Below are 19335 nucleotides of genomic sequence, written 5' to 3'. Positions count from 1 at the left end.
CCCCTCGCCGCACATCTCGCCGCCGCACTCACCAACCGCTGCCGCCGCCGACGAGTTTCGCGACTGCTGCTGCCCGCGCCGCCGCACTCCGTCAGCGCCGCCGCCGCCGCACTCCACCACGCCACCGCAGCCGTTGCCGCACCTCACCGGACCCCACCGCCAGCCCCGACGCCCGCGCCGGAGTTCGCCGCCGGTCGGATCCGCTCCGCCGCCTGTCGCAAACCGCCGCCGCCGGTTTATTCGCCCCGAGCTGGTAAAGCCGATAAAACCACCCGGTTTTAATTTTATTTAGTCGGTTTATCCTCTAGATCGGTTTTTTCTTATATAAACCCTTTCGTTTCTGTTATTTAGCGAACGCTTTCCGTTTAGATAGTTTCAGTAAACAATTTTCGTTCATTACCAATTGGAAACGAACGTTCGTTATTTAGTCTTTTCTTTTTCTGTTAAGTTTTAGTCAGGGACCTATCCGTAAGTAGTTTCTTTACCGTTTAGCCCATGATCTTCAAACCTTCGTAACTTTTTACTCGCTTATCCAAATTAGATGAAACCAATGCCCGCTTCTTCGTTATGATCTCCTCTATCCAGTAATCCAACTCAAACATGTTTTTGAAAGTTTAAAATTTGAATTTCAAACAGTTTAGTATTCGAACTTCGTTTGATTGTAACTTGAGTTTAACTCCGTTTGAGTTGATTCTTTTTGCAAATTGAAGCTGTTGACCGAAACTTTCTGATTAGGCCAAATTCATATAATTTTGGTACTGTTAGAAATTGTTTTATCTTGCAAGAGTTATTTGCTTGGTTTTGAAGTTTTCCGATTTGTTTTCTTCGTTCTTCCCGACCTTTGAGTGATTGCTTATGTGTGGTTACTATTGCTTGCTCATGATAGATTGACCGGATTGTGACGAGTAGAACTATCAAGAGTTTTGAGTGTGAATCATCTTCATCAACAGTACAGGCAAGTTCACACTTTGATCATATCCCTTTCATACCCAGTTTTTATGCATTAGTTTCACCCTCAAACATTGCATGGTTAGGATTTGATAACATGTGGGTATTGGGAAGTAGTTGATGAGGTAGGAACCTATTGCCCTGCTTATTATCAAACCCTTGGGAGTTACTTCTATGTTATGCTTATACCGCAATGCTATGCTCGTAGACATGGTTTGGGTTTGAGTGTGTTCCATGACAGATGCGAGATTGTTAATTAATGGTTCAATCTAAGGTGGTAACTTTAATACACATCTGGGTGGATTGAGGCACCTGGGGATACCAGTGATTGCCTGTTTTTTTGGATATCCCGGGGTTTACCGTGTGATCATCCTATGGACCGCCACCCAGGCTCAAAGGGATCATAAGATTATTCATGCTAGAAACTTCCGTGTGCAGCCACAAGCTATTATGAGCTCTAGCATAGCTGAGTAAGTTACGTGAAGCTCTTGAACAGGTAGATCAGCAGGTAGTGGGTTTTGTAGGTTTGGTATGGTCTACCCGGAGTAGGGAGTTAATGTTTCTGAAAGACTATGTCTCAGTCATCTGTTTCTCAAACACCATGCAGTGCGAGAAATCCAATGGAAGTGATCGAGTCTTGTGGGGAAAAGTGCGCAAACCTCTGCAGAGTGTACAAACTAATCATGATTAGCCGTGTCCCCGGTTATGGACATCTTGAGTATCTAGTTCTTGGATTATCATGTTGATCTCATCATGTTACTTATAATTAATTTTGTTGGGTCTAATGATGATGCTTAATTGGGATTGAGAATGCTGTCAACCATTCTCAATGTTTAACAACTACCATGATAGTTAAATAAAATTTATTCCTTTGCAATAGGGAAAAATTGGCTTTATGCAAAACTGTAACCGTAGAGCTTTCCACCAGCCAATTATGCATGTAGTGATAGCCATTATTCATCATTGCTTTATGGTGTGAATTTGCCAGTACATTCAATGTACTGACCCTTTGTGGCTGCAACGTCTCATGTTGCAGGATATCTTATGACGAGTAAGTGATACGTTAGGGTTACGAATTCTACACTCAACTTTGCCGTTGGTGTTGATGGGAATCCACAACCTTGTTACTTCCGCTTTTTGGATTGAGGTAATAGTATTTACGTTATTTTATACATGTGATTTACCTCTGTTATAAATCCTCGAGTACTGTGTATGTCAGCATACCGATCCAGGGATGACACTTAAGCACAGAGACTTGATCCATTCGGGTCAGGTCGCTACAACTTGCCAATGGCGTTGATGGGACTCCACACCCATTTGACTATTTCCGCTGAGACTTATGAGGTACTCCCTCTGTTTCTTTATGTAAGGTGTATTTTTTCGGGCATGGTGACCAAGGCACAGAATTATAGAGAATTTAGGACAAAATTGCCCATGAATAATTTTTTTGTTATCGACAAGTAAATCAATTAGGCTAGGAAAGGAAGAGATATACACAATCGTGAGAGAGATACATGCCATTTTTTCTAGAAGGATAGATACAAGAAATCAGGACAGAGATACTTTCCTTATTTCTGGAGGGGTAAGGAAGGAATTAGGAGGTTTTAGAAGAAATGCACCATAAATTGTGGATTTTTTCAGAAAACAAATACACCTTATATAAAGGAACGGAGGGAGTATATATCAGTTTTACGTTATTTATACATGTGTTGCACTTTGATATATACATTGATGTACTATGTGTGCCAGCATACTGATCCGGGGATGGCACAGATACACAGAGGCTTGACCGTATGACGTCGGGTCCCTACAGATATGGTATCAGAGCACATGTTGACTATAGGACGTGACCCTAAAAACTGGAAAGCCCCTAGGACAGGATATCTCTAAAACTTTGTTTTTGAAAAGACCCTTACTTTTCTTCTTTTCTGATTTCATCATATAATCCCTCTTACCTCAAATATTTAGAGTATAGCCCTTTCCCTTTTGATCACATGGAGGATCAACTGAAGCCACTCCAAGAAGGATCATATATCGAAGAACTGATGGCCACTTCGGAGTAAAGAGGATTTCACCATGCAATAAAAGAGTTGAAGCTACAAGAGTTGAAGACTCCGAAGACTTGAAGAATTTGAAGACTCTAAAGATTTATTTGACCTTCAGAGGACCAAACCCCCGTTATATACTTATGTTAGATGCGACGATTCATGAGCTCTCTCTTGTTTGATGTTTTTTCGACAACCACAAAATAAAACTCGTTTCTTCAAAACTATTGTTTGTATTATGTCTATCCCTCCTCACCTCTCCCGTATCTCATCCCAAAACCCTTGAACCCAATAGATGATGAATGAAGATGGACGTGTATTTCCGAGATTGATGACACAGCTGGAGGTAGCACAATGGATATAGAACATGGAAGACCGCCTGAAGGAGCACTGTATTGAAGGAGAGTATATGGTTCCATACACCCTACGATGGATCACACAAGGTGCTACAAAATGGCGAGAGATACATCAAGCTATACAAGGATGGAATGGAGCAAATGCTTGGGATAAATTCAAGTGATTCTACTAAGGTCACGTCTTATCCAGAAACCATATGGCCCTAAAGTGAAGAAGCCATGTGAATTCAAGATTTGCGGAGAATTAGGACACACCAAGGAGGAACACAAGGATGGATGCCCTCATTGTGAGGAGAACCACCCAACCGAATAATGCCTGACTGGGCAGGTTACTTGCTTCCTGTGTGAAGGAACTACGCACTACCCGGCTCAATGCCACATTTACCCCAAGGTACAAGAAGTTACCAAGCAACAGAAAGAAGCCCTCAGGGAAAGTTTAGAAGGAACTGTGATGAAGGAAGCTGTGATTTGATCAACAGATGTTTCTTAGGAGGATACCAAAACCTGAGAGTTGTGAAGAAACAATAGATGTTTTGTGCAGCTTGCAGAACCCATGGATTTACTCGAACCCAGTTCGAGGACAAGAGAAATTTTGTAATGCTTGTGAGACTTCCCGAGTGTTAGAAATACGAGATTCGCTAAACCTTATACAGGGAAATGATCTGGGTGCGGAATGGATTGATCACCATACCGACTTACTCTTATCATTCGCTCTTGCTATTTGGGATGGTAAATGTGAGAGACTTACCCATAGTAGAGAGAGAAGGTTACCAATACCTTGTTTAGACCTTAGAATGGTAGGACGATTGATCCATGTACATGCAACCGTTGCCAATCGTAGGTTATACGGTGAGACTCCACCCAAACCCTTTTCCTGCAGGAGAAACCATAAATTATGGGCCACCATGAGATATCGATAGTTTTTTAGTGTTGGCGACAGAACTGTCAACTAAGAAGACCCAGTCCCGGAAGAACCTTACAAAGATAAAAAAGGAGAAAGGATGTTGAGGAAAAGGTTATGCCCCTAACGGAAGAGCCCTAGTGCAGGAGTCATACTGAAGATGTGAGAGGACCAACACCGTCAACAAGGAGGTTGGAGTACATGAGTTTTGTCGGAACCATACCTTGCTTTTAAGTGTGGTAGTACCCCCGACCTTCGTGATTATTAATGGATTCACTAGAAGACCTCCAAACCCAAACCTTTTCTTGCTAGCCTCTTTGAATCTCGAGGACGAGATTCATTTTAAGTGTGGTAGGTTCGTAACATCCCAAAATTCTAAATTTTGGAATGTTATATTAAGTAAATAGTTTTGATTGTTTGTTTGATTGTTGTGTGAATGATTGAGTGAAACTGAGGGCAATATGGAACTTTTTGAAAGTTGAATGAGAGGGAATGAAATGACTTTCCCAGACTTTCACTTTGCCTTTTGATATCCATGAATTCAAATTCATTTCATCACAAAACCCCAGAGTGAAGATGACATGACTTCTTCCATTTGAAATGAAAAGGGATTAAAAAAGATTTGAATTCCACCTAAAAGTATTTCAAATTCACAAACTTTATGCAACTCAATGATTTTCAGGAGATAGCATAAAATGACTTCCTTAAATTATATGAAATATGAGTTGGTTGTTAAAAAGAATCAAATTGAAAGTCATTTGGAAGTATTTTGAAGCCCCCTTTCAATTTGGAGTTATTTGGATTTTATTCAAATTATTTTTTTCGAAAAATAAAATACATGGAAAATTGGGTAAAATGATTCCCTACAGAAGAAAAGTGGAGAAAAATAAATTTGAAATCATTTTGGTATTTTAAAAATGATTTTTATTGGGTTTTATTGCAACAGTAGCACTGTTTGCTTTATTTAAATTTTTGTTGATATTATTTGGACTAGAAAATATGTCCATGTTTTAGGAAATCTTTTTCTGAAAATTTTGATATATCATATTCCTATATGATACTTTATTTTCTATTTGTTGTTTCTTCTTTCTTTCTTTTTTTTTGTCTGTGTTAAAAAAACAAGAGGAACCTAGCCTGCCAAACTCGTGCCAGCCGCCAGCTCATCCAGCGAAATCGGCCCACAACACACTCCCCACGGGCAAAGCATTTCGCTTCGGTCGTCCGCTCCCTCGCTCGCCCACCTCTCCCACTAACCAGTGGCCCCGCCTCCTTCTTCTCCCCTTGCCCAAGCTAGAGCGCGTGCAACCGATGCCGTATCCCGATTTCCTCGGGATCATGATCCCGAGCTTCCCCCTTGTGACAACATATGCCCTATAAAACCCCTCGACCCGCCTCTCGCGACCGCCATTAACCCCGATGACAAACCTCACCGTAGCTCTCGCCCACGTCCTTCGGATCTCGCCGGAGCCAACTACCTCTGCCATTGCGTATGTCGCCAGTAAGCCTCCCCGAGGCCTCTTCCTTCTCCGGTTGGTTACTCTCCTGGTAGAGCTCCATTTTCACATGTCCTTGTGCCTCCTCTTCCTCCACAGAAACTTCACCGAGTTCGTGAGCCCTCGCTGGAGTTCACAGGGCATCCGAGCTCTATCGTCATCGCCCTCCCGTCGTCCGTCATCCCCGAGCTCTATCGTCATTGCCCTGCCGCTGTCCGTCATCCCCGAGCTCCACCAACACCACCTACGGGAGCGGCGTGAAGTACCGCATCCGGCCGACCTCCCCGACACCACCGACGAGTGCCAAAGCACTTCCACCGTCGATGCCCGATCCACCTCGCTGTCGACCTTGACCAGCCACCGCTGTAAGCCGCCAGCGCATCCCTCCTCCGTTCGATCTATTTCAATGGCTAGTATTAGATCGCGAAGGGTTAGTTTTTTTTACTTAGTTCGGTTAATCCCCGGTTTTACACCGGGTTAGATCGAACATAGTCACCTCGGTTTTCCCTGTTAGCGTCGCTCGCAGTTTTTCTTAAGGTTCGGCCATCCACCCGCAGCTGCCTAGCACACACACACCATAGCCATTAGCTAGCTGCCACATGGCCACCGTCCGATCGGTAGTTATTTTTTTCTTTTTCTGTTTCTTTCCTTTTACAAAATTAGTTCTGTTTTTAGAATTGCTATGTCTTTTAGGATATTTAGTGTTTTTGAGTGATTCCAATTGCATTGTGTCACAAATTTGTTGAACTTTCTGTTTGTGTACTTAGTTTTAAAATTTGAGTAGTTTAAATTTGAGTTTGTTCAAATTTGTTCAAATCACTAATTTGGTCATATTTTGAGTTTTACGAAGTACTTTTGATTGATTCTTTTGCTACGGTTTTGTTATTTTTTTGTCTATCCAGTAGCATATAGTTATTTATTTTTAGTTTATTATAAATTAGAGTTTTAGGCAAAACAATACTGTTTTAGTTCTAGTTTTATTTTAGCCTTTTCTTTATAGTTTTAATTGTTCTTAAATTATTTCTTTTTGTCACTTTTGACAAATTTAGTTTTGTTTCTGTTATTTAACAGTATACAATTTTATTCTTATTTTAAAGTTTTATTTTTGTTAGTTTTGTATGAAAACTTGTATAGGACATAGTTAGAGTTTTATATAAGCTTTTTATTTATTTCCTTTTGCTACTAAAGTTTATGAAAAATACTTCCTATTAAATTAGTTGTTTTACAATTTTATTTTCTGTTAACTTATTAGTTTAGTGTTTTAATTGCTATTAAGTTTTTACTTAGGCAAAACTATATTAGATGTTTGTAGCAAAGTTATAGACTTTCGTTAGTAGTTTTTCTTTTGTAGTTTTATTTGAAGTTTCTTTGGAATTTGTTTGAGTTTTATTATCGAGTTTCTTTGTTGTTTTGATTGTTATTTTGAGTGCTAGAATTGTTTGCTAGGATGTTTGCTTATATGAATACTATATCTGTTTAATATAGATTTTCAATGGAGTGATGAATAGTTCTACCAAGTCTTTACTCCGAGAGCGATATAATCTTCATCAAGTAATACCAGGAAATTTCACTTTAACCATGTTTTTCATACCTATGTTTTATTTGCATGTAGTAGCATGCTTTCAACAATCCCTCCAGTAGTGTTATTGAATCTTGTAGTTGAGTAGAATGCATGAGGTAGGAACCCATCTCCCTGTTACCAAGCCCGGGACGTTATATAGTTCTAATGCTATGCTGTAGTAGACGGGGTTAGGTATGAGTGCACGGGAGTGGTGTGAAGAAGGAGGACTCTACGTCAATGACAACAACTCCAAGATGGAATCTGCAAGGACTGCATCTTCAAGGCCTCAAGACTTCAAGACTCGAGAAAAGAATTCAATACACACTACTGGGTGAAGGGCGGTTGACGGGCACCCTGGAGAAACCAGTGGATGGCTAGGATACATGGAGAAGCGCCATGACATCTTGCTGAAAGCTTCACCCAGACTCAAAGAGACGGAAGAATACTTCATGCCCGAAAGCTTACCTATGCAACCGCAAGTCACTATGGGCTCTGGCTTGGTTGACCTTAGTTGTGACTCTGACTGGGACAGTGCTAGCAGATGTAGAACTGTGGTAGGATTTGATGAGCACCAGACAGTGGTCAGAGGAACTCTTTGGAAGACCATGTTTCGGTCGTCTTGTTCTCAAACATCATGAAGTGCAAGAACGTAAAGAGAGGGATCGAATCTTGTAGGTAAAGTGTACAAACCTCTGCAGAGGGTTAAAACCTAATTGATTAGCCGTGTCCTCGATTATGGACAACTTGAGCATCTGGACTTGGATCTATCTCGGAACTCTCAACACCGGACTTATAACTTAATTGTGGGCAACTTATGATGATTTGGGCTATGAGACATCGGTTGTCAGAACCATGTCATAGTAGAGAACTTTGTAGTGAAGACTCTTGATATTCCCTTGATGTAGGGAAAATAAAACCAGCTTTTATGCAAAAATCTCAGACACGTAGCCACATTGCCATATTGCATATATTATAGTTTTATCATCTGTTTTTCTTACAGTGATCTTGCCGATACATTCAATGTACCGACCTACATGGCTGCAACATCTCATGTTGCATATAATTTCTCTGACGAGTGAGTTTTGTTGTTGGGTTACGGTCTACACTCAACTTACCAATGGCGTTGATGGGACTCCACACCCGTTTGACTGTTTCCGCTGAGACTTATGAGGTATATATCTGTTTTACGTTATTTATACATGTGATTGCACTTTGGTATATACATCGATGTACTGTGTGTGCCAGCATACTGATCCAGGAATGGCACAAATACACAGAGGCTTGACCGTATGAGGTCGGGTCGCTACAGTCATGTAAGGTTGGTCCGGGCTGCTTCATCCAACAATACCGCCGAATCAAAATAAGACATTGGTGGTAAGCAGTATGACGATCACCGCCCACAACTCTTTGTGTTCTACTCGTGCATATCATCTACGCATAGACCTGGCTCGGATGCCAATGTTGGGGAACGTAGCATGCAATTCCAAAAGAAATCCTACGCTCACGCAAGATCTATCTAGGAGATGCATATTAACGAGAAGGGGAGAGTGTGTCTATGTACCCTCATAGATCGAAAGCGGAAGCGTTAGGTAACGCAGTTGATGTAGTCGAACTTCCTCGAGCTCCGACCGATCAAGTACCGAACATACGACACCTCCGAGTTCTGCATACGTTCAGCTCGGTTACGTCCCTCGCCTTCTTGATCCAGGAAGACATCAAGGTAGTAGGTGACTTCCTTCAACATGACGACATGGTGACGGTGATGGTGAAGTGATCCGTACATGGCTTCGTCTAAGCACTACGAAGATATGACTGGAGGCATAAACTGTGGAGGGGGGCGCCGCACACGGCTAAGGTAATGTCCAGGCTATGTGTAGCGCCCCCCATGTATATATAGGTGGAGGGAGGGAGAAGCAGCCCTAGGGGTACCCCAAGTAGGAAGGATCCTACTTGGGCTCCTGCCCTAGGCCTACGCCCCTCTTTCCTTCTTTTGGCAATGAGGGGAAGGAAGGAGGAGGTGGCGCCCCCCCTTTTCCTTTCTCCCACCAAGGGGGAAAGGTAGGAGGAGTGGCGCCCCCTCCTTTCATTCCTCTAGGGCCTGCGGCCAAGGAAAGGGGCACACCAGCCCCTTGTGGGCTGGTTTGTCCCTCCCTCGGCCCATTACGCCCATATCTTTGCCGGGGTTGCCTGAAACTCCTTTCTGGTGACCTGATATGTACCCGGTACCCTCCGGGACACTTCTGGTGTCCGAATACTATCGTCCTATATATCAATCTTTACTTCTCGACCATTTCGAGACTCCTCATCATGTCCGTGATCTCATCCAGGACTCTGAACAACACGGTCACCAAATCACATAACTCATATAATACAATACTGTCATCGAACGTTAAGTGTGCGGACCCTATGGGTTCGAGAACTAAGTAGACATGACCGAGACATCTCTCTGGTCAATAACCAATAGAAGAACCTGGATGATCATATTGGATCCCACATATTTTACGAAGATCTTTATTGGTCGAACCGTTATGACAACATACGTTATTCCCTTTGTCCATCGGTATATTACTTGCCCAAGATTCGATTGTCGGTATCTTCATACCTAGTTCAATCTTGTTACCGGCAAGTCTCTTTACTCGTTCCATAATACATCATCTTGCAACTAACTCATTAGTCACTTTGCTTGCAAGTCTTCTTATGATGTGTATTACCGAGAGGTCCTAGAGATACCTCTCCGATACTTAGAGTGACAAATCCTACTCTCGATCTATGCCAACCCAACAAACACTTTCAAAGATACATGTAGAGCATCTTTATAATCACCCAGGTATGTTGTGACGTTTGATAGCACACAATGAATTCCTCTGGTATCTGGGAGTTGCATAATCTCATAGTCGGAGGAATATGTATTTGACAGGAAGAAAGCAATAGCAATAAAACTAAACGATCATAATGCTAAGCTAACGAATGGGTCTTGTCCATCACATCATTCTCCTAATGATGTGATCCTATTTATCAAATGACAACACATGTCTATGGTTAGGAAACTTAACCATCTTTGATCAACTAGCTAGTCTAGTAGAGGCTTACTAGGGACATGGTATTTTGTCTATGTATCCACACATGTATCAAGTTTCTGGTTAATAGAATTCTAGCATGAATAATGAACATTTATCATGAAATAAGGAAATATAAAATAACAACTTTATTATTGCCTCTAGGGCATATTTCCTTCGATACATACATATATTAATTAATTAACTTCTATCGTTTTCATCATCTAATAATGTATTGTGTGTTGAAATGCAGATATGTATCCAAAGGGGTCCCCAAAGTATAATCTGATGAAAGCAAGTGGAAAAAAGCTTCACACGGTGCGAAGAAGCCATCACCCAAAATTAAAACGATGCCTCCAAGAGGTATTTGGTCTACTTAATCTCAATTTCTCAGATCTTTCCAATTAAGTTCTGTGATTGATGTTATGTTTGGTGAATGATATCATCCTAGGGATGATTCTTGTGCTGGAGCTTTTATGGTTGTGATTGTTCATGTCTTCACACTACATGTAGAGACTACAATTTGTTTCTCTAATCTTTCAGTACTACATGTAGTGGTGCATTATAGCAGAAACAAGTCTATAACAGGACACACTTACTATGAAGCTCTTATTTTTTGGTATAATTCTACACAGCTTTTAACTAATAGAATGAGTAATTTGGTGTCAGAAACACTGTCTCTGACTGAAGTTGCGCTGTAATTAGTCCCATACTTGAGCCCTGAAATCATCAGTACCAAACCATTTTCAGTAGTACTCGATGCTTGTAATTTCAGATATAGCTATGAACCAAACCGATTCATGTACTAGTTGGATGTATGAAAAAGATTCGAGAGATAGCTCACCATGATCTTCTAGATGCATATACTTGTTGCATTAATACTTCCCATCTTGAATATTAGCTAGCCCATGATAGTTTACCACTATTTGTTTTCAAATTGAATGATAGTAACTCCTCTTATCATGTTGAGCATTAAGTTTGAACAATGTAAATCTGTGTTGGTGTAGTTAAAAAGCCAAGAGCTAAATGGAACCCATCTTTGGAATGAGAGTTTTGTGGAGATACTTCAGGAGCACAACACTCCGTACTATAGGGGACAAAATGGTTGGTCAACTGAAGCTTGGAATAGGATGGCAGATTTATTTCATGAAAGATATGGCCACACAAATTTTACAAAGCCACAGATTCAGGAAAAACAGAAAGACTTGAAAGCTCAATACAAACTTATTAAGGATGCCCACAAACAGAGTGGTGTCAGTTGGAACTATCTTACACACATGATAGATGCAGACAGACATCTTTGGCAAAACCTGATGACTGTAAGTTCTAGTGTAGTGCATTTTGTCTTTGCAAAACTTGATGACTTGTATTCCATGCTTTTGTAATCAATATTGTTTTCAAGTAATCTAGGTTTGATAAATCATTTCTTTCATATACAGTCATGGCCAGAAATAGCTAAGTTCTAGAATAAACCATTTCCCCTCTACGATAAGCTTGGTGATCTCTATGATGGTGAGTTCCTGGGTTGAATGGATTTTCATTTCCTCTCTTTTTTTGACCTTTATAATGAATTTTCACTTCTATGTGGCCTTATGATAACTTGGGTGTTTGTGCAGGACACATATAGCAGAAAGCAACTTTAATTTCACATCAATTGAGGTTACACAAGTCAGTGATGGTGATCCCAAAGTTGAAAGAGAGCAGTTTGCCTTCTCTTTTGACCTGAATCAATACGATGATGATGTGCACATGTATGATAATCCAAGAGATGCTGCTCAAAGTGATGAGCCCAGAGATGCTACACAAAGTGATGGTCGAAGAGATGCTATTCAAAGTGATGAGCCAAGAGATGCGACACAAAGAGGTGGCCCTGCTGCTTCAAATAACAAACACGTGAAGGAATCAAAGAAGGGTAAGAAGCATGATGATCCAATGGTGGAAGTAATGGCACAGTATGTGGAGATCAAGAGGAAGCAAGTGGAGGAGGAATCTGCTCTGTTGGCTGGGTCAAAAAATGCACATGAGTTCTCCATCAGCAAGTGCATTGATGTTTTGCATAAGATGGAAAGCATCCGCCGCGATGAAAGAGCTACTGCCTACAAAGTCTTCAAAAGTGTTGAGAATAGTGATATTTTTCTCAATTCTGCCACTTAAGATGAAGAGAGTGTTGTTGTGTTTCTTCGGAGCAAAATGGCAGAGTTGTCTCAACGTATCTAAGGTAACAATCTTCTACATCCCCTTCTTCTTTGCATTTCCAGTAGTATCACAACAAAGAGAGCTTTATGTTTATCTCTTGATTTTAAGTGCCTTCTTTTGCATGCATACAAAGAAAACAACCTAATAGTATGCCATGTCCAATACATACAATAAATCATTCGGTGGGTTGATTCGTTAGTAATATTTTGTTGTTTCGTGATGCTTCAGTGTTGCCTCATTTAGTTTAACTGGTTTTAGTTTCTGTTACATGGGAGAACCAGTTCCCTGTAACTCAAATATAGATGACTAGTTTCTGTCTATGTACCTCCCTATTAAGTTGATACGCTAATTGTGTTTGTGTTCTCACACAAATCTATGTAATTGACCTTGCTAACTTGTAATAGCGATGCCTTTCTAACTGATTTGAAATATAGTAATGATGTGGTGCATCTCTTGGGAAACCTTGGTTCTGAACCTAGTTCTACTCAGACTAGACTAAAAGGGATGGTTCAGTCTTTCTTCAGTTATTCCTTTTAGTATATCACTGTTCACTTTTGGTTCAGTCTATTTAAAATGCATATCAGTTTAGCTGCCGTTGTCTAGCCAGTGATAAGTACAACTAAAATGAAGCAGTCCGAAGTGTGGGAGCCATGCATTAGATGTCTACATGCTAGTATATCTGTCCATGCTACATGGATACTCACTCATCTATCATTTTTCTCTGTCCATCTTTATTTACTTTTTCACGCAGTTACTTCTTATATTTTCACGTGTGTTTGTGCTCTAGACTTAAAAATTAGCGTTGAAGCAAGCTATCTGAGATGATTATTAGTTTGGCACCTAATCATGTTACAGAATTTGTGTGCCACCTGATCGTGTTACAAAATTAGTGTGGCACCTGATCATGTTAATCATTATTCAAGTGGCTTGCTAGTTATAGCTACTCAGATGTACTAATTATAGCTATTGAGCTTTTATTTAAGCTTTCCCCCCCTTGTTCTATGCAAACGAAGTGGAGTTATCAACTTTGATATGTTCTTATTTTGACAAAGACCTGCCGCGTGGACTCTTGTTAGAGTGAACAAATTACCGCCATCTTGAGATTTTATAGTTTGTAGCAAGTTTTATCTTTGTTGTAAAATTATGTGGTGGTTGTGTGAATTGTTATTGCCGTGAAATATCATGATGTTATGATAAATTATGATTGCTGGGATTTCGGATTCGAAGTCATGTTATTATGATAAATTATGTTGTTGTTGTTGTGATGAGATATTAATTTCAAGTCATGCAAAATTATGTTGCTGCTAGGAAAAACTTTTGTAAATCATTCCCGTGTAGCAACTTTGTCTCATATTTTTTGGTGACCTTTACAATTCTGTAGCAAAGATATAAGGGGAGTTAGTTACATGCATTGTAAAGATTGAATTTTTAAATGTTCTACACCATGTTATGTCTATATGATAAACCCTGCCTACCAAACAGAAATTTTAGACAAAGAGGATTGTTGATGAGGGGTTTTGTGGATTCAAAGGTTTTTGAGGGGATTGGGTGGAAGGAAGGGATTCACCCAATCACCTGGAATCCCTTCCTCCCCAAACCTCTCCAATCCCCTTCTACCAAACAAAGCCTGAGGGTTGCGCGACTCCCCGCTGAAGTAGAGGGTAGCGAAGGGAAGGATCCTCACGCCCGAGAAGAGCTCGGGCTCTCCTTGGCCTGGCATCAATGAAGCATGGGCGACCTACCTGGAGTGGCGGTGGCACGGAGGAAGGAAGGAATGTGAAAAGGAAACCCTAGGGGGTCGTGGGGTTGCTTTATAGGAGGCTGGAAGGTGTGGATGGCGCGGGCGTGCGACCACGGTGGCCTTGTGCCCTTCTCTCTCAGAGTTTTACTATGAGAGAGGGGTGCTGCCGAGGTGGAAGAAAAAGGAGAGAAGGGAGAGGATGGCAGGCGGGGCTGGCTTGGTGCATGTGTGGGATTAACTAGGGAAGAGAGAGCGAGAGGTCCAGCTGGCCTGGGCTCCGGCTTGGCTGGGCTCTAGTAAGGTTTCCTTCTTCTTTTCTATTTTCAACATACAAAAATTTTGAAGAAAACTAACAGGGGGTTTAGGAAAAGGAGTGGAGAGATAACAAGATATCCCAGAGTCCTGGAAATGTGCACTGTTTTAATTAAACGCTCTGGCAATTTTCAGAGACTACAAATTCAAACAAGTTTGAAAATAATTCAAGCTTGAATAAATCCTTAGCCCAATCAAAACAATTCCAAATGACCTGAAAATTGGAGGGAAAGGTTCTTGGCAATAAATAGGGATTTATAAAATAAGTGAACCTTTTTTCAGGGGCATGAAAAATGTCATTTGGAATGAAATGGATAGCTTTAGAAAAAGGAACTAGAGAAGGGCTTTGCAATGATCATGGGATTTGAAGCTTGGGTGAAACCAAGTTGAAGTTGAGCAATTGGATTGATAGAAGGATCAAGAGAAGAAGTTCCACACACGCACGAACAAGTAAAATAGAACAAGCACAACAAGATTAATGAGACGATGCATGATGCAAAATAAAACAAAACGAACATCACATAACATCAAAGCAAGAACATATCTGAAATAGTGGAGATCTCGGCCTTGGGCTATCACGGAAGAAGAGGTTGAGGACCCCCCCTCCAAGAAAAGAGCGACATCGCCATCGCAACCATTATAGTGAAGAGTAATGTTATGACAAGCTCAAGTTCAACATGCCTAAGTTCTCCGGTAGCACCGATCTTGAAGATTACCTCTTATGGGCCTTAAAAGTCGACAAGACATTTCGTCTTCACAACAACGAATAGGAAAATAAGATCACAATAGCCTTCCTCAAATTCCAAGACTATGTCCTCATTTAGTGGGAGTAAGTGATCGAGCAACAAAGGGAAAAAGGCGAGCCACAGATCACAACTTGGAGCCAAATGAAGGAAATCATGAGAGCTTGCTTCATGCCTACCCGCTACAACCATGATCTCTTCAAGAAGCTACAACTACACAAACAAGGAACAAAGTCAGTTGAGGACTACTACCAAGAAATGGAGATTGCCATGATATGAGCGCATCAAGGAAGATGAGGAGCAAACTATGACACGCTTCTTGTACGACCTCAACCACCAAATCAAGAAGATTGCGAATTTCTAACCTACTCCAACCTCCTCGAGCTAGTGCACCAAGCAACCAAAGCGGAGCGACAAGTGCAAGACGACTTCAAGTACTCCACTCCTCCAAGACGTATGGCTCAACTACTCAAGCAACTACAACTTCGACGAACATTACTCGAGCTACACCCACTACCGACGAAACAACAAACACCAAGCAACCTACGACATCTTCGAGACGTCCTCTTACAAGCAACTACAAGCCAAGAGCCTCATCATCAACTCCTACAACAGATGCTACCGCCAAGACAAGTTCAATCCAATATTTCACTTACAATGGCCATGGCCATAAGACATACGAGTGTGCCACACAGTGCATCATGATTGCAAATGACGACACCTATGACTCCATGAGAGATGAAGAAATGGAAGCCTTGAAACATGTGGCCATGCATCGCCAAGTGAATGAAGATGAAGATGCGCAAATCTTTTGCGACCATGATCCGAGCCCTGCTCTCGTTGTCTCCAAGATCTTGACACTTCAACAACAAGACGAAGACCAACATGGTCATATCTTCCACACCAAAGCGGGCATCTAAGGACGTTTCGGCAAGGTGATCATCCACGCAAAAGTTGCCACAATTTGGCAAGTGAAGAACTTTGCTCCAAGCTACAATTGGTCAAGAAGAAGCACCCACACCCTTACAAAGTCCAATGGATAAGCGACTTCAACACTATTCAAGTGCAGCACACCGTTCAAGTCTTATTCAAGATTGGGGCATATGAGGACACCTTGGAGTGTGATGTAGGGCATGGTCCATGTGCCATATCTTATTAGGACACCTGATACGTCTCCGTCGTATCTACTTTTCCAAACATTTTTGCTCTTGTTTTGGACTCTAATTTGCATGATTTGAATGAAACTAACCCAGACTGACAATGTTTTCAGCACAAATATCATGGTGTTGTTTTTTGTGCAGAAATAGAAGTTCTCGGAATTGGACAGACCTTTTTGGAGATTTTTTATGGAATATATAAAAATACTAGAGCAAAGACCCACTGGAGGGGCCACCTGCTGCCCATGAGGCACCAGGGCGCGCCCACCCTCGGGCGCACCCACCCCCGGGTGCACCCTGGTGGATTGTGGGGGCCACGAGGCTCCACCGACCCTAATCTCAAGCCTATAAATTCCTATTTCCCAAGAAAGAAAATTAAGAGAAGAAGTTTCATCGCGTTCTATGATACGGAGCCGCTGCCACCTCATGTTCTTCATCGGCAGGTCAGATCTGGAGTCCGTTCGTGGCTCCGGAGAGTGGGATCCATTGCCATCATCATCACCAACCCTTCTTCGTCACCAATTTCATGATGCTCACTGCCAGGAGTGAGTAATTCCTTCGTAGGCTTGCTAGACGGTTATGGGTTAGATGAGATTTATCATGTAATCAAGTTAGTTTTGTTAGGGCTTGATCCCTGGTATCCACTATGTTTTGAGATTGATGTTGCTATGACTTTGCTATGCTTAATGCTTGTCACTAGGGCCCGAGTGCCATGATTTCAGATCTAAACCCTTTATGTTTTCATGAATATATTTGTATTCTTGATCATATCATGCAAGTTATATGCACCTATTATGTGCTATGATCCGCATACGTCCTCAGAAAGGGTCTTGCCGGGGTCTCGGAAAGGGTCTTGCCGGGGTCCCGGCAAGGGTCTTGCCGTGACATTGCGGTTGTCCCCGGCAAGGATCTTGCCGGAGGTATCGTGGATTTCCTCGGCAAGGATCTTGCCAGGATTGTCGTCTTCTGGTCCTCATCTGATCTTACGTGTTTATGATCTTCACAAAGATCTACATGCCACCATGGAGGTGCCCCTCGAGCCTTGGTTCTAGTGTTGTCGATGGCGTTGGAACCCTTGGGCTCAAGGGTGGCGCGCTTTGCTGGCGTTGGGCAAGTTACCCCGGCAAGGCTCTTGCCAGGGCTACGGGGGCCGCACTCGGCAAGGGTCTTGCCGGGTGAGTCCACCTCGCCCTCTTGCCCTTTGCGTCTCTGTATTGTGGTCTTGCTCGTCTTGTGCCTTTGGCTTCCCTCCTATGCCCTACTTACTGTGGCCGCGGGCGCGGCTCTGACTGCTCATGCACAAGTAAAGGGGTAAAAAGGAGAGCCCCTACTTTTGTCCACTGACGCCTGCACCCCCACAGCCGGCCTCCCGAGGCGGAGTGCAGGCCGCGAGCAGAGTGGAGTGGAGGTCCTACTCATCGGCGGGTGCTGTCGAGGAGGCCCTGACAACCCAGTGCTCGACATGCGCCCTCGGGGTGTCGGCCATGACGTTGGTGGAGCAGCGGAGGACCGGTCGACGGAAGAGAAGATCCGACGCACCCCTACCTGGCACGCCAAATGTCGGATTATGGGTTCCACAAACCCTTGAAAGGTTTGAACTCTTGGGTGCATGCGGAGATCTCAACCTGTCGGATGTTGGGTTCCGGCAGACCCTAAAGGTTCGAACTCTGGGGTGCGCGCGAAGATCTTCCCCCTACCTATCCGCGTCTGATTGCCTCGCGAGAATCTAAGCTAAAACGATGAAGGACACGAGGGACACAAGATTTATACTGGTTCGGGCCACCGTTGTGGTGTAATACCCTACTCCAGTGTGTGGTGTGGTGGATTGCCTCAGGGGTTGAGGATGAACAGTACAAAGGATGAACAACCTCGCGAGAGGTGTTCTTGAGCTGGTGCGATGAACTACTTGGATGAGTTTGATCGCCTATGGATCTGATGAGAACTCTCTGCTACCGTGGTGGCTAGTCCTATTTATAGAGGCCCTGGTGTCGGTGTCAGAACCGGCGGATCTCGGGTAGGGGGTCCCGATCTGTGCATCTTATGCTGATGGTAACAGGAAGCAAGAGACACAATGTTTACCCAGGTTCGCGCCCTCTCGATGGAGGTAAAACCCTACTTCCTGCTTGATTAATATTGAAGATATGTGTAGTACAAGAGTAGATCTACCATGAGATCGTAGAGGCTAAACTCTAAGAGCTAGCCTATGATGGTATGATTGTAATTGTGATCGGCCTTCTAAGGACCATCCTCTCTGGTTTATATAGACACCGGAGAGCTAGGGTTTACATGGAGTCGGTTACAAGGAAGGAAACATGATATCCGGATCGCCAAGCTTGTCTTCCACGCAAAGGAGAGTCCCATCCGGACACGAGCCGAAGTCTCGAGTCTTGTATCTTGACGCTTTTATAGTCTGGACGATGTATACAGTCCGGCTGTTCGGATACCCCCTTATCCAGGCCTCCCTCAGTAGCCCCTGAACCAGGCTTCAATGACGATGAGTCCGGCATGCAGTCTTGTCTTCGGCATTGCAAGGCGGGTTCCTCCTCCGAATACTCCAAGATGGTTATCGAACACGTAGACCGTGTCCGGATCTGCAATATGATCTTCACATACCCTAGCATAAATCTGTTCTGCTAGCAATGTTCGCATGTCGTGCCCTTGCATCATGGCCTGGTCCAACACGAAGCGGCGTCTCCTACTCCCCCTCGACTCGCGTCGTGAGGCAGTTTTATTGGCACGTCTGGCCAAAGCAGAGATCGTGTCCCCCTTAATACGGGTTCCTTTATCAATATGGGCATATGTGACCCCACGGCTACCGTTGGTATG

General features: G+C 42.8%; 1 pseudogene; it reads left to right on the top strand.

The window, feature by feature from the left end:
* Positions 1–5666: 5666 nt before the first annotated feature.
* On the top strand, positions 5667–12577 carry LOC123157919 (uncharacterized; annotated as a pseudogene).
* The last annotated feature ends 6758 nt before the right edge of the window (positions 12578–19335 follow it).

Source organism: Triticum aestivum, chromosome 7B, assembly GCF_018294505.1.
Source record: "Triticum aestivum cultivar Chinese Spring chromosome 7B, IWGSC CS RefSeq v2.1, whole genome shotgun sequence".
Taxonomy (NCBI): domain Eukaryota; kingdom Viridiplantae; phylum Streptophyta; class Magnoliopsida; order Poales; family Poaceae; genus Triticum; species Triticum aestivum.
Note: the sequence above shows the minus strand (reverse complement) of the source record. Positions and strands in the feature narration are given on the sequence as shown.